The sequence below is a fragment of the Siphateles boraxobius genome, unplaced genomic scaffold, assembly GCF_051911475.1.
Source record: "Siphateles boraxobius isolate OS27281-9 unplaced genomic scaffold, OSU_SipBor_1 22, whole genome shotgun sequence".
NCBI lineage: Eukaryota > Metazoa > Chordata > Actinopteri > Cypriniformes > Leuciscidae > Siphateles > Siphateles boraxobius.
Window position 1 is genome coordinate 20,349,316 of NW_027508833.1, and position 14,766 is coordinate 20,364,081.

The window sequence follows — 14,766 nt, forward strand, 5'->3', positions numbered from 1 at the left end:
TGTGGAGCAAAGGACAAACTCATGCTTATATTGTTCTTCTGACAAATCCTACTACAAAGCTCTGGCCTCCTCTCCGTGCTGGCCTAAGGCTTAGTCTCTGGATTTAACTCAAAAGCCTCTGGCTCAAGAAGCTGCAGTGGGTTGTTGGGTCTCCAGAACTATGTACGCTGACCCGTTGGAGGCTGCTGAAAGGCCAGTTCTTTCAACCCGATCGTGCACCTACCACCCTCCTAGTCCCTCGAGCCGCAAAGCAGACAAGTCCGTCATTTGTTCTGAAGTACAGTAATCTCTGTGAAGGGCCGGAGCAATTGTTTTGCAGTTGTTCAATCTTGGAGCAAACTCCAAGTGCATTGCTTGTCTTTTTGGGTGGAAGAAAAGCACTCAGGTCAGTGCTCTGCTCTTCCATTGAAGCGCACTGACAGCGATGAACTGAAAATAGGCAGGCAGATTTATTTACCTGGACAGTCAGATTTCTGCACTGAAGCTGCTGCACTGAAGTTTATAGTATCATAATTTTTAGATTTTATTTATGTATGCATACATACATTGATACATACATAGGCGTACATGCATACAACATTTAAAAACTGATTGGTCGACTTGTTGCATTATTACAAAATTATTCTAAGTAGGTGGCGACAAGTGGCGGGTTTTTGAGTTAGCCAATAATTTATTCATTGCGCTCGCTGACTCATTCTAGAATGAAACAATTGTAGAGTATATTTCACTAGATATACAATAACCTCCACTATGGACACCTCTAATAATTGTCTGATACTTAAAAAAAATCACTATATAAGGGGTAGTGGGGGCGATTTAGGACACAACACCAGTGTGATTGAACAAACTGGGAATGATTGAATTATTGATTCACAGACTGACAATTGTTTAGTTCCTAAATGAGTTAAGTGCCTTTGAGCGAATCGGACGACTATATGACTCGTAAAAACTTTCAATTGTTTCGTTCCAGAATGAGTCAGCTTAAAAGATGCTGTCTTTATGTTGTTTCTAAATTCATTTGGAGATTAAATGTGAAATTATTACATTAAAAACGTTGATGTTAGGTGTGATTAATTAGAGAAAAATGTGCAATTGATTAAAAAATAACACATTTTTCAACTAACATTAAAGTTTTTAACATAATACAAAATTCGCTCACACATGTGTCAACAGGACGTACTTATATGGAAGAAAAAAATGTAGATGTTTTAAGGGAGATGTTGACCCAGAAACTGACCATGGCAAGCTGGTCAGTTGCCACAGTAATATTTCCTCCAAACATAACTTTTTAAATATTTATGTAAATATTTTTATGACAACTTAAGTAATATGACATTTTGGCAGAAACTATGGTTACCATGGTGCATTTTGGTAAGGAAAAGTGGTACTTATCTTAAGCTACTGCACTCCACCTTTTTTTTGTCAAACACTTTGTCATGAGTCATAGAGATAAATACATGTTAGAACAGACTGATTGAAATTAAAGTGAGGTGCAATTGCATTTCTAGTGTCTGATTAAATCATGTGGGCCTCGAAACTGTGAATATGAACACATTTACTTTTTTCAGACAATACGAAGATCTTGCCAGAACATGATTGCTAATTGTATGCATCCAAAAACAACCTGTTTTGACATTTTTTCATAATATGCCTGATTAAGTACATTTAGTTTTCGACTTTCCTCAAGATAGCTTTTCACACTGACAATTATACTTAATGACAAACCGAAATCACAATTTCCCTCTCATCCAGAAACATCACCCACGTTAAAGATTAGATTCTGCAGCTCTTGTTTTCTGCGCTGCGACAGGTTTCACATACGGACGCTAATTCGATGGTTTCTATTTTTAAACGCCTCAGAGCCTCAGGTGAGGTTTATTCCTGCACAACTAGGTTCCAGTCAGCCAACTCCTATCAAAGAGATAACACCAGTTGCTATGGAAACCCGCTCTCCACTCAGGTTATAAATCACAGACACGGGTGTACACACTCACACTTGAATCTTTGTGGAGTGCAGGTTCACAAAAGCGCTATCTTCATGACGGCTCTCCCAGCAGACCTGCGTTTTGGGTATAGCGCCTACGAAACAAACTTTCCAAACTGCTCCATGGAATCTTTTGTGGTCCTGCATGGAGAAAAATGCTTGTTTTTTTTCCAGGTTTCTGTGGTTATAACTCAACAAAACTAGCTTTGTTTTTCTCTTTGCACTCTGTTGGGCTTCCTGGCCCAATAAATCAGGTTCTCCGTCGCCACAGAGAGAGAGAGACGAAGACATAGGGACTTCTCCATGTGACAAGATTGCAATTCTGTCCTCTAATCACATTACTCTTCCCATTCTTTGCCACCACTGTTCCCGGGCTGTCATTACCGATACTGCCAGGGGGCCGACACTGGCTAAGGCTGTTGGCTTTAATTGCTTGCCTGTCACTAGGTGAAAAATCTACACATTGGATGTAGGCAGTAGGACTGGAGATGTAATTCTGAATCTGTGGGTATAGTATTTTTCCCCTTCCTTCCATAAAAGTGAGATTGTCTCACACTGATGCCACTATGCTTTGTGGTTGAGGCGGTTTTCTTTTTTAAGTGGCGTATTGCATGGCATGTTTAACCGGTCAGAGTGCGGTCACTCTCGGGGCTTTTGTGTTGCTGCCAAAAAACCGAGTATCCCTGATGTTTCGGAACTTAAAGGGGAAGAGCATAGGCTACACGTTCTGTAGGGTTATTACTCAAGTACATTTTGCTTAATTCGCTGTTGTTTACCTTTAAAAAAAATAAAACTAGATGCTAAACTCAGTTTTCTCAGGTAAATTAGTAATTAAAAATGATCTAAAAAAATATTTTGAGATTGGTTCATATGGGACACAAATGTGCAGTCTTTTGGAGGAATGAATATGTAATGTGACCATAGTGCTCAAAGCAGTTGCCAACTGATTCTTTTTGTTAAATGAGCTGAAACTGAATGTCTGGTTGAGTCACAAAACAATCTAGTGTCTTGTTGTTCACATACAGCCAGTTCAATTAGGAAAACTGAATATGCAATGAGGAAAAATGAATTATGAATTGCACTGTAAAAAGTAATTCTGTAAAATTTCATAATTCATTATATTTGACATTCATAATAATCTATACATACTGTATATATATTATATAGTATAGCAACAAACACACCAAACGGGAAGATAGCATGAGGGCCCAAGTGCAGGAGTTTATTAACAGCAGTTAATAATCCCTGATATCAACAGGTGAGTATCACAGGTAAGCAGCTGGTAGACATAACAGGTGAGTATGTATACATGTATGCATACTACAGGTCCTTCTAAAAAAATTTGCATATTGTGATGAAGTTCATTATTTTCCATAATGTAATGAAAAAAATTAAACTTTAATATATTTTAGATTCATTGCACACCAACTGAAACATTTCAGGTCTTTTATTGTTTTAATACTGATGATTTTGGCATAGAGCTCATGAAAACCAAAAATTCCTATCTCAGAAAATTAGCATATCATGAAAAGGGTCTCTAAACGAGCTATTAACCTAATCATCTGAATCAACTAATTAACTCTAAACACCTGCAAAAGATTCCTGAGGCTTTTAAAAACTCCCAGCCTGTTTCATTACTCAAAACCGCAATCATGGGTAAGACTGCCGACCTGACTGCTGTCCAGAAGGCCATCATTGACACCCTCAAGCAAGAGGGTAAGACACAGAAAGAAATTTCTGAACAAATAGGCTGTTCCCAGAGTGCTGTATCAAGGCACCTCAGTGGGAAGTCTGTGGGAAGGAAAAAGTGTGGCAAAAAACGCTGCACAACGAGAAGAGGTGACCGGACCCTGAGGAAGATTGTGGAGAAGGACCGATTCCAGACCTTGGGGGACCTGCGGAAGCAGTGGACTGAGTCTGGAGTAGAAACATCAAGAGCCACCGTGGACAGGCGTGTGCATGAAACGGGCTACAGGTGCCGCATTCCCCAGGTCAAGCCCATTTTGAACCAGAAACAGCGCCAGCAGCGCCTGACCTGGGCTATAGAGAAGCAGCACTGTAAAACAATAGAAAAGCATCACGGTAGAATGCAAAAACACATTAAGTGGGAACAGCCTCTTACAGTGTTTCAAGTGATTTATTTTGATGCAGCATTTTTATTATTCAACACTTATTTTCTTTAATCGATCCAAGAAACATAGCAGGTAAGTTAACTTATTGCATTTTTGTAAGTTAAAATAGGCCTACAAAAACAATTTCGTTGTTCAGTCCCATTCAGCTTCTCCCCAGCATGCACTGTGGCATGAATATTAACTTTCTTTGTCAATATTGATTACATTGACTTTTTGACAGATTTATTATTTTTGTTGATTATTGTTATTTTTTATTTGTTGACACATTTAGTAACTCGTTGTCGTGTGATGTCAGGTTGAATTTGTTTCACTACCCAAAAGGATCAGGTAACTTGTTGTAAGTCTTGAGGTCTCTGTGGTGTTTCAAGGTATTTCATCAGTTATTTATGTCTTGTGAGTTTCTTGTGATTTAGTTAATAGTTTGAGACAGCAAGTGCATTGCTTTTCAAGATGTTTGTCATATTGCACATATTGGACAATGAAAATTCATGTAAATAAAAAAAGTTTTTTTTTAAGTTAAGAATTATTAATCTAAATGGGTAGATTTTAAATCATTGCAACTTTTTAATATAAACACAAATTATAAAGCCATGCAAACTGTTAATCATATTAAATTATATTTAATACATGTGAAAATGTAAAAATGCAGAAAGTTTTCTGCAAGGGTTGTGTTTAAGGGTAGGGTCAGGGTTAGGAGATATAATATACAGTTTGGACAGTATAAAAATCATTATGTCTATGGAAAGTCCCCATAAAACATAGAAAACCATATGTGTGTGTGTGTGTGTGTGTGTGTGTGTGTGTGTGTGTGTGTGTGTGTGTGTGTGTGTGTGTGTGTGTGTGTGTGTGTGCTCCTGCAAATGTGAATGGTCTCCTTTCCTAGTAACGTTTCATCCAATTAACTGAAAAAATGACAACTTATTGAGGGAAAAGGGAACTGCATGCTCTAATGGTTCACTGGATGTGGTAAAGGTGCCTATCAGTGTAAAAAAGTATAAAACAAGAGACATCCTCAAAGTTTGACTCTCTCTGGAGTAAAAGTTCAGCACATGTTCAGGCACACAAGACAGGAATATGTAAAGTAAGGCCTGGTGTGCTTTATATAATGAGGTGTAAAATTCTTCCTCTGTTAGTGCTGAAAGATAATTAGTGCAAGGATATTTGCTCTTATTCTCACTGTTAATTTCAGGTACTTGTCACCTTTTCCTTGTTTTTTCTTCAGGGGATGATCATCAATCACCCATGTGGTCCTCAAATCATCTTCATGTCAATTCATTTACATTTCCCAAATTTTTACATTTAGATTACCTTTGCCATTATCAAAGACCCACTTAAAATTAATATTTACAAATACGAATAATTTACACTGATAAATGTAATCTTTAGCAAGTCTCAAAACGGACATCTGTTTTTCATACTGTACGTTAAAATGTTGTATGGCTTATAGGACAACGATGTACTAAAAACGGAAAAGTTTTTCCTTCGCGTTTTCCTCATAGAGACTACAAAGTTGTCAAAACGATTCCCATTCACAAGGATCCCTGAAAACGACTAAAAATGAGTTTCACAAATTCGCTTTTTTTTGTAGTTTACACGAAGATCATTTCATTATCATTTTCAGTATCATTTTCAAAAACTTACATTGTAAGGTACTTTGAAAGGGCCAAAACACATAAAAATTGTAAAACTGAACTACTGATTTAATTTTTTAGTTAACTACTTTTGTACTTACTATACTGTCCTAATATTTTTTCTTTAGCTTAGCTGTAAAAATCATGTTCCACTTTCATTTTATGGCAAACAGCAGCTTATATTTTGCTTAATATCTCATTTTGAGTTTCTCAAAAATTCACACAGATTTTAATTAGATATCCATGTTGTTTCCTTGGCTTTTAGTACTGAAGTACTTACTAGATGTAGTATCCTTTACATGTATCAATGAAAAACATATATAAATATATTTGTGTGTGTGTGTGTGTGTGTGTGTGTGTGTGTGTGTGTGTGTGTGTGTAACAACACTGTCAATACCAAGCATCTGTCATGCTCCAGTGTGACTTTAAGCCTGAAAATCATTCACCATCTTTTTCTCCCTTGAAAAAAAAAACCTGAGGATATAGCAACATGCAACTCAGTTTGATTCCATGTGCCAGTCATGAGATGTGAGGATAAACCTCAAGGACTATCTATCTATCTCTCTATGGAGCGTGATTAAGTCACTCTGGAATGAAGAACTGTGCACTGAATGAAGCTTTAACAATCATGTATGGAGTCTGAAGAGCGGTTTGTGTTGCCTCTGATCAACAGCAGTTCAACAAGGGCAAATTTAATGGTGGATTGAAACCATGCTATTTTTCTTCAGACAGCAGGGTATTGATCGACCCCATTTCTGCTGCTCTATTAATCTTGGTGGCCAGAGGTCATGTGATCTGCAACAGCCAATCAGACAAGATTCTACAGCTTCAAATAAGACACTCTTAGCACTTGAACCAGCGCTCTCCTCCTCAGTCCTCTGCCTTTATATAGATGTAAACATTCCTTTGACCAATTGATCTTATCTTACAACCCTTAAGACTCTGAGAGGTTACAGCCAAAAACACAAATCTAAATTGTGATCGAACTATCGCAAGTTATAATCTGAAACACAGTTTTTATCTTCGTTTGAACATCCACAACACAAACAGTTTTTGTCAGAGAGTTAAAGCCACAGATGAACCCACTGATAAATTCCACTCATTTTCTCCTCGCAAACAAACAAAGTGGTGCCAGGAGTTTATCAGAGCACTCGTAACAAAGCCAATCTCATTCGTGATGGCAGATGTGGCAGGGGAATCCACGCGTTCAAACAAAAGTTAGCGCACATCGGGTCTCTGTTTAAGAGTCTGCTCCATAATTCTAATCGGTTTCAGGCTGTTCAGGCACCTGGTGGCAGACATCTGCAGATCTGCCAAGGCTGGCTTTGTGGCTGATCGTTTGAAAACTTGCCATTTGTGGCGGATCAAAAAGCCTGATATTTAAGTCCAACTGGCCTGAGGTTTTCAGGTGCTGCCTGGAAGTTGTAGGTGCCAGTTAAATGGATTAGCATTTTCTCTGTAGTTCTCTGTATGTGCAAAACAAAGTACTTCTCCTTTACCAGCTTCACCCCAAAATGAAAATTCTGTCTCAGCATCATGTAAATTTAAACCTGGCTGTGTGACTTTCTATTTTATTCAGAACACGAAAAAATATATTTGGAAGAATACTGTAGTCCAAACAACAATGGATTCCATAACTGCATATTAAAAAAAAACATATTGTTTAAAATACCTTTTATCTTCCACAGAAGAAATAAAGTATTTCGGGTTCGGAATAACACGGGTGAGTATATGATGTTCAGTTTTGAGGGAACTTTTCTTTTAACATGCAGAGAAAAGTTTAGTTTAACAGAGAATATTAGTTAAAAGATCTTGCCCTCAGTTCTTATACCGAATAAACTGTTTTCAATAATTGGGACTACGGTATATCAGCAAACCAGACAGCTCTTTCTGTTTCAGCTCTTTTTGTTTGGTCAAAGCTAGAATGGTCTTGTCAAAATCATTAAAGGTGTGTCTACACCAAGAACTTGCCGTGTACAGATTTTTTTATTATAACAGGACTGTTCCAGGTTTGTCATGTTGCTCGTTTGCAGATTATATGGAGCTTCAGCCTTTCCGTTAAATTCTGAGTTCATCAATAAATCATTAGTGTTCCGGTCTATCTGCTACTTTTTTTAAAGTCTAATTTGAATTTTGTTGCATCTTACAATGACAATTAGATTATACACTCTCAGACACACCGAGCTCTCAGAGAAGAGCAATTTATTAGAATAATACCAAACACAAGAAAATCAGGAAGACCAGGCAGCAGGCCTGAGACCAAAGACTTTGCATCCACCAACAACAGAAAAGTCCAGACAACGAACACGCAACCCAACGCAAATCTCGCGGGAGCAGGCGGTTAGAACTTTGCTGCAGGCTGGAATGGGCGGCTAAAAAAAAAAAACTGCGGAATCGGGAGGTAGCCTAGCGACATGATGGAGATGTCAATAAATGATGTGGAAAAGAACCTCAAAATAGGTATTTACAGTACAAAACCTAAGCAAGGCAAGTCTGACATTTGGACTAATTCATCTTCCTGATCAGTGCGTCAGAATACATGCAGGCCAGGGAAACGAAACAAGCAACCCCATGAATCTCTTTAATAATAGCAATACAAATATGTGTTTTTTCCTGCGGGACGGGAGAAGACACAAAATCAATGCATCTCTATTATTGTGCGGGAATAAATTCTCAGAGTTTTGCGGGTGCGGGCGGGAGTGGACATACATATTGCGGGAGCGGGCGGGAGTGTAACACATACGTTGCGGGAGCGGGCGGTAATGGTCAGAAATTCAGTTTACACGAAACCATTTTCACCTGAAAACGTAAAACTTTTTATGTGTTTTGACCAATCCTTTACACGACAATGGTGTTTTGGGGTTCGGCAGATGCAAGCTTTTACAGGTTTTAAAGTGCAAGTTTTTGAAAACGATACCATTATCATCTCCATGTAAACTACAAAAATGCGAATTTGTGAAAATGGTGACACGTTACGTGTTAAGTATAGGCACGTGGTGCTTCTTTACAAAGTGACATCTCCAACTACTGGCCTGGCAGCATAATACAGCAGGATCCCGCAATTTCCTCAGATATAACCTAAAGCTGGATAACTCCATCCAGTCTGAAAAGTGTTTTCGCCTGTAAAGTATATTCAAGCGCAGTATATATTTTGTAACGTCCTAAAACAAATGGTAATGCCATCTTGTTAGATTAGCACCTGTAGAATTTCCTTTTGTGGAAAGGCCATGCAGATAAAGGTAAAAAGCTATATCTTAATAAAGGTAAAAGCTAATCTTCTCGTCATTTTGACTTTATTTAAAAAATATTACGACTTTATTCTTGTAATGTTTCGACTTTAATCTCAAAATATTTCGACTTTAATCTCGAAATGCTTTTTTTTTTTACGTTGCGGTTCAGGGCTTCCGTAGTTTTTTATTTTAAAAGATATTTAAAATATAATTTATACTTGTGATGGTAAAGCTAAATTTTTAGCATCATAACTTCAGTCTTCAGTCACATGATCCTTCAGAAATCATTATAATATGCTGATTTGATGCTCAAGAAACATTAATTATTATTATCAATGGTGAAAACAATTGTGCTGCTTAATATTTTTGTGGAAAATATTATACATTTTTTCATGATTCTTTTATGAAAAAAAGCTTTATCAAACAGTAATTTCTTTTAAAATAGAAATCCCAATTTAACAGTAAAGAAAAACAATTTCTTTACTGTTACTTTAGATTGATTTAATGCATTCTTGCTGAATATAATTGAGAATAATATTCGGTTATAAAAACAAAACAAAAATTCTTACTGACCCCAAACTTTTTAACAGCATTGTAAGTTGAAATGAAAGAAGCTCAAACAGTGTCTGTACAACTCAATCTACAATGAACTTACTTTGAATAATCTTTTTGCAGTGAGATTCATTTGTGTCCTAGATTTCAGGCCTTGTTGCGTGTCCATGAGGCTGTTCAACATTTTGATTTAGTGTCCAAATGCCGTCTCACAAGCTCTATCCCATGTGCACATCCTCCTCATTTCATCTTTTTAAATGTCAAGTTTTGCATAAAGACCAGAGTGATGGGAAAATGACCACAGCAGCTTTCAGAGCTCCAAAATATCTCATTGCGATACAATCTTTTTTAAATGTCTCCCCCTGCCAGCTTTTCTTCGCTTAGCGGACTGGTCATGTCAAGTATAAAGGACTTGTGGAGATGTGGATAAATTATGAAATTGTTTCAAATTTGCAAATGAGTTTCCTTTATTTTAAGGGCCCTTTAAGCTTGAAAAGCTCCATTCATTGTAATTGTGTAAAAAATATAGACCACACATTTATTTTGTGTTCAGCTGATGAATAAAAGTCATGCAGGTTTGGAACAACACGAGGGTGAGAAAATGATGACAGATGAAATAACATTTTTTGAGTCCATTATTACTTCAAGATGATTTGAGATTATCAAATAGATCATTACCTGTACCATTTAAGAGTAGGCTAATGATTGTCCTTTACTTTTTCTCTTTGAATTTCCATCTGCTCACATTCAGTAGGCCTATGTGCTTCTACTAGGGGTTACAGAGGTTGAATCCATAATAGTTTATGTGCCTGTTCATATATGTTTTTTTCCACCTCCAGTGGAGGTGTTCATTTGTTGTTTCAGTAAACGAATCTTTAAGGTTAAAGGTCCTGAAGGGGCTCTTGAATTTCAGAGCGAGCACCACGACAGCCAATGGCAATTCATTGATTTGTGTGTAGGACAAAGAGGTAAATATATGTGTCCAGGAGCACAAGGTCACAAAATTGCTGTAATACATATTAAGTTGTTTTATCTGAAAATGAAAAGGTACGATTGAACACAACCTGAGCATTCAGAGTAGAATGACAATGTTGTTTATTTATTAAGTAATTTATTTAGCAAAATAAGATGCCCATAGAGAAAAAAAAAAGAGATTTCTTTATTATCCCAGACATTCCTCCTAGTCTAAAATGAGATTAAACGGAGAGCAAATGGAGAATTTTGCTGATTTTTCTCTACACTCTCGGTGTGTCTCTAGAAATTCAGAGGGGATCTCGAACTATGCTCAGATTTGCTTAGTGTACAAGTAATCAATTTCAGTGTGCATATAGAATATTCATTATCAGATTATACCAATACCAATGCTATCCATATTCATAAGTCAACAATTGTCTCATTTGGTTCTTTCTATTTCTCCAAAGGAATTTAAGAAAAAGTCTGGGAAAAACCTGGTGCCTAGATTAATCGGAGCCTCCTGAGCAATGAAAGCTCAACCTCTGAGCAATATAAATTTAATGTTCTTATGTATAAATGTTCTTATGTTTCTTGTGTCAGTTTTGTTAAAATTTCCCCAATGTGTAATATACATTTAGAGATTATGTGTGTCATTCCACTTTGGTAATCCAATGTAGGAACTCTAACTACAAATATAGGGACTTATCTGGGGTGCGTTTCCTGTACAATGACATAACTCGCATGCATAACTACCATAGTACGATGCATTGTTGAAGAAATCATCTAGCTAGACTGTTTCCCGAAACCGTAATATCGCAAATTTGTCGTTCAACTACATTGGTTAATGATTTCACGCAGGTGGTGGAATAATAACTTCTTTTAATGAATCCTTTTGAGATTGAATTAAGGGCAGTTATTTTTGCTTTATTTTCAGATTCAGTTCTTACTTACAGCACATATTCACATGCACACTCTACAAAAACGGTGCTTTAAATCTCTTGCCAAACTAAATGACGTAAATTTCCATATATTCAAAATAAAATATATAAATTGAACTGAATGTCAGCTTGATTGTTTTTCTCAAGATTTACATGACTTGTTTACAAGTCATGTAAACAACAACTTTACGATGCTGTTTGTGAATGTTCGTTGGAACTATGGTTTCGGGAAACACTGACTCGTTGAACTATACGGATAACGACAGTTGAATGCTTTTGGGAAACACACCCCTAGTTAGTCCAGACTTGACACAAAAAGTTAATTTCATTGTCTTGCTGCAAGAATAGCTGCGGCTGGAGAATGTCACTCCCACAGATGTCTTTTGAAACGAGGATACATTCATTAGGAGGGTTAATTAAGCTAACAGCGGGAGATACATTCAGGTTTCCGGCCTCTGATGTGGCTGTAATGAGGGAGAGGAAGAATGTGCAATGTCCTGTGGCAGGCATTCACACGTCCAGCACCAGATTGGGCTCCTCTGATGTTCCTTTGTCTCGTCCCGTCCTCCTAAAGCTTCATAATGCAGATGGCAGCCTCTGTTGTGCTTTGTAAAACTTTATGTTGAGTCTCGGAGAAAAGTAAAATAAATTGCTCTTATAGTTTTATGTAGGTCCTTGTTTTTAGCCTTTATATTTGGAAGCAAACTAGTACGAAAGGATTGTGTTGGGAGCCATATATAGAATAGCTCACCTTGTTTTCATTTTGGGTTATTGTTTTTTTTTTCTATCAGTGCTATTTTTCACCCTCATCCAGGGGCAGGGCAATAAGAATCTCTCAGTCAAGGCTGCCGAGTGAAAATATTGCGGAGGAGAGAGCAGTAACGATTTCAATAAGGCCTATCATCTCTCATTCCCAGTGTGGCTGAACTCCGAATGGGGACAGCTCTCAGGGGGATGGATATTAGAAAAGATGTGTCAAGGTCTCCTCCACTGGTTCTCGCTAGCTCTGGAGCAAAGGGTGCCAGAGAGAGGGGAATAGAGGGGCCGGCTGGGGGAATTGTGTGCAACCTTTCCTGGCTCTGAAACAATCAAAGGCAATATCCATCTGAACAGGCTATAATAATCAGTTTCAGATCTGAAATTACTCCATCATTGACAAATATGGGATGGAATGGCAGTAACACAGTTTAGCTATTCTTCAACATTTATTTTGGGAATGTCTAGAGGTTTGTAGTCTGAATTTTAGCTAGTTTACTTTGCTTTTGCATATTTAGCACCAAATATGGCCATATTTTTCTTTCTTGTCGACTTTAAAGAGTTTAAATATATAGATAGTTTCTTCAGGGCAATTTTAGAAACAAAGATTCCTCAATAATTCTGATTTATATGTGATTTAAAAAAAAATCTATCCTATTCAACATTTTATTTCTATCCTGGAAAAAAAATCCCTGGCTTGAGCAAAAAAATTAAGCAACACAACTGATTTTGACATTGATAATATGTTTCATATTATAATATGCATCAAATCAGCATAGAACTATTTTTGAAGGACCATGTGACACTGAAGACTGAGTAATGGAGTAATGATGCAGAAAATCCAGCAAAAACCATCACAGGAGAAATTACATTTCAATATATATTAAAATAGAAAACTTGTTTTAAATTTTAACAATATTATGCATGCATTTTTGATCAAATAAATGTAGCCTTATTGAGCATAGACTGAAAAACATGTTTTGTCAGTTCAACTTAGTTCAACTTAGAAAATGTAGATACTTCATGTGGTTACATCTAAAATAACTGGTTTTGATTAAACAAAATAAATTATTTAAGATTACTGATTATAACTGAATTCAATTAAACTGAAAAAAAAAACAAGGTTTTACTGAAGCATAATTGTCAGTAGATATAACATGATTCCTCCTGCAAGGTCGCATTACTTTATAAGCTTGATATAATCTTTATTTTGTTTTATATGATGACAGTCCTTTGATGTAAATACACTTTAAACATGTTTAATTCATTACCCTTACTTTAATTTTAAATTAAACTTAAAATATTATTTAATTGAAGAAATATTTACACAACATTTAATTTAGTTCATTCAAAATTTAGTTGGATCAACACAGTTGGTTTAGGTCAAATTAATTCACTCTTGTATGTTAAACTTAAAGCTGCAGTCTGTAGTTTTTCCTCTTTGTCGCCATCTCTGTTCGAAATCTCCAATTGCATTGTTATTCGCGGAATTATCAACTTTACGTGGGTTGTGTCCACGGCACAGCGTGTGGATGAATCCAATGTTTTGAAGAGAATGTGTGGCTGTCAGTCACCGCACCGGTGTGGAGACTGTCATTCAGAATCACAGATTCCACTTTTTGGAAGTATGACCAACATAAGAATTTTCACTGGAAAATGTCATCAAATGTCAAGTAACATCCACTTTTGTTCTGACCAACTAAGGGAAAAAAGCATTGCAATAAATTGCGCTATTAAATCTAACGATCGCTTATCATATCACGCCAAACCGTGCAAATTTTACTTTGTTCTCAAATTGTTAATGTTAACAACATCAGCATTGCGTGACTACATTTACCCTTCCGATATTTATCCTTGTTTTCGCAAGGGCCCGGTTACAGTCACTTTTTTTCTGTAGCAACTCTGAAGTCTTTTGCATTTTACAATGGGTGAATCTCCAGTTGTCACTGATGATTGTCGTTTAAACCTTTCTGGATCCGCCATCAAACTGATAAGTTTAATTATATCAAGTTCTGTGAGAAAAGGTTATAAATCTCCACCTCCAACATCCTCACACGCAATATAGCCTACTAGCCGAGACACTTTCTTTATGTGTACAGATGTGACGTAATAACGCAAAGACATGCTTGAATTTACCGCGGAAACCCACCAGTACCACTGGAATTAAACACATTATTACAAACTTACCGTTTTGAATCAAGTTAAGGCAAGCAGATAGTTTTGAACAGTGGCTGGTTATGTACTTGCTCAAAAATTTATTTTGGATAATTTTTAACCCAAAAAAGTTACGGAATTTAGCTTTAACTTTATAACATTATTTATTAAATTTATGTTGGTCCAACCTAATTTTAAAATTAATTTAATGAGGCTTAATTTTCAATGTATATAATGACCCACTAAAAAAAGAAGAAGACATAGACTGAACACAAGCGCTACTCTTCAGTAGCCTGGTCCCACCAGACTCTCATACATTTCATTTGTACATAGAGTCTGGCACCACTCCATTGACAAGCGTTAACTTCCTTGTAGGCGGGTAATATTGAAGTCTAAAACTATTGGATCTGCCCAGTCACTGGATCTGCCATAACC